Source organism: Sciurus carolinensis, chromosome 11 (genome assembly GCF_902686445.1).
Source record: "Sciurus carolinensis chromosome 11, mSciCar1.2, whole genome shotgun sequence".
Classification (NCBI taxonomy): Eukaryota; Metazoa; Chordata; class Mammalia; order Rodentia; family Sciuridae; genus Sciurus; species Sciurus carolinensis.
In genome coordinates this window covers 13,212,469-13,214,515 of record NC_062223.1, presented here as the reverse complement: position 1 = coordinate 13,214,515, position 2,047 = coordinate 13,212,469, and the positions used below count along the sequence as shown (strand labels likewise).

At 54.7% G+C, this 2,047-nt stretch overlaps 1 long non-coding RNA gene across 1 annotated transcript; it reads right to left on the bottom strand.

Annotated features, from left to right (window-relative positions):
• Positions 1 to 1,151: 1,151 nt before the first annotated feature.
• LOC124958644 (uncharacterized) lies at positions 1,152 to 1,752 on the bottom strand. Its single transcript, XR_007103925.1, has 2 exons — positions 1,702 to 1,752; positions 1,152 to 1,306 (listed from the first exon to the last, which is right to left on the bottom strand). It is a non-coding gene; the product is annotated as an uncharacterized LOC124958644 (long non-coding RNA).
• Positions 1,753 to 2,047: the final 295 nt, after the last annotated feature.

Here is a 2,047-nt window from a genome sequence, read left to right as displayed (position 1 = left end):
GGGGTATGTCAAGGTTGATGTGTCAGTCACCTCCCTAGTGTTTATCCGTGCCCTGGTGAGCTGGGGGAGTATGCTCTCAACCCTGGAGCTGCGGATGGGCTCATTCGGCTCAGGCCAGGGTCTGCCTCGAGGACTTTGAGTTTTGGGGAATTAGCCCTGATTAGCAGGAATTCAGGAACAAAGCAACAAGCCCCTGTCACAGCAGGACTAGCGCTCCCTCTGAGCTTAGCTTGTGGCACCACCAGGGCCAGCGAATCAGAGTCCTCTGCGAATGCGGAGGGGACAGAAGTCCCCAAGTGATCGGCTGGATCTCACGGTGTCCTGCCATGCTGGAGACTCCCAGCCGCTCGTGGTACGGCCAGACCCACCGTCGTGTCCCTGGAGCCAGAGTGCAGCCCAAGAGGCTGTTCAATCTGCCCCATCCGTGGTGACATCCATCACGGTCCCTTTTCCTCAGACAGGAGCAGCAGTAGAACGTGGAAAGCCACGGTCACCACCACCCAGAGCAGCTGGGCTAATTCCTTCCCTCGGGCACGGTGGGCTGGTGGGAAAACAGGGCCAACCCGACCTGTCCTGCACTGAGAGAATCGTGTGACTGCTCGCTGGAAAGAGTCGACGTGGCGCTACGTACAGGAGGTATTGCTTGACACCTGAAAGACGACTGTGGCCAGAACGAGGGGATGACCAAATAAAGTGACCGTGGACATAAAGGCTGCCCAGCCAGGCTGCATCGCTCCCTTGGGCCTCATTGCCACCCACTCCCCAGGCAGGAGCAGATGGCTAGGGCCCAGCCTTGGCCCCTGCTGGCTGGAGAGGGAGGGAGGGGTGCTGAGCACAGACAGGTGTCATTCCAGTCGTGGAGAAAAGAAAGCTGGCCGGCTTCGGGGCACAGAGGCAGGGGTGAGCATCCACGGTTAGCGCTGGCCTGATCTGCAGAGGAAATGCACCCAGCACCCTCGGCATGGCGCGGTTGGCCGCGGGGCTTCCGTCCAGGTTCCACCTCCTCCCACTGCCTTTCCGTCACCCCAGAGGAGGCTCGCAGGAGAGGCTGGGAGGCCCTGGGAGTGGGGCTGGAGATCCCTGAGCTGCTGCCCCGTCCCGGGTTTTGGTCAGCTTTTTAACTGCCGTAACGAAAGACCTGACAAGAACAATTAGAGAAGAAGAAGTTTACTTGGGGCTTAAGGTGTCAGAGGTCCCCGTCCATAGAAGGCCAGCTCCATGATTCCTTGGGGCTCGAGATGAGGCAGAACATCATGGCGGAAGAGTGTGGCAGAGGACAGATGCTCAGGACGTGGCCACCAAGAAGCTGAGAGAGAGAGAGAGAGAGAGAGAGAAAGCGAAGAGAGAGAGAGAGAGAGAGAACGCATACCAACAAGGACAATATATATACCCTAAAGCTCCCGGGGACCCACATCCTCCAGCCACGCCCTACCTGCCTATCAGGGGATTAATGCATTGATTAGGTTAAACCTCTCCTAACCCATTCGTTTCATCTCTAAACTTTTTTGCATTGTCCCACCCATGAGCTTTTGGGGAACACCTGAGATCCACACCATAACACCAGTGTTCTGGCTTCCCATTCCAACCTCAAACCACCTCTCTAGCCATCCCTGACCTGCACCCGTCCTCTGTGCTGGCCAATTCTCCACCTTCCAGGCCTTTCTCAAATGCCACCACCTCCAGGAAGCCTTTCCTGATTACCTCTCCCCGATGAGGATGATGGTGATTCCCTCCTCCTCCTTCTTCTTCTTCCTCTTCTTCTTCTTCTTCTTCTCCTCCTCCTCCTCCTCCTCCTCCTCCTCCTCCTCCTCCTCCTCCTCCTCTTCTTCTTCTTCTTCTTCTTCTTCTTCTTCTTCTTCTTCTCTTCTCCTTCTTCTTCTTCTTCTTCTTCTTCTTCTTCTTCTTCTTCTTCTTCTTCTTCTTCTTCTTTAATGTCTTAAAGGCTTCTTTTTTGTTTTTTAAAGAAAGAACACATGTTGGAGTTTTATTTAATCCATTAATGGGGTGTTCAACAGGATGATGAAGATGGTTCCTGGGAGAATTTCAG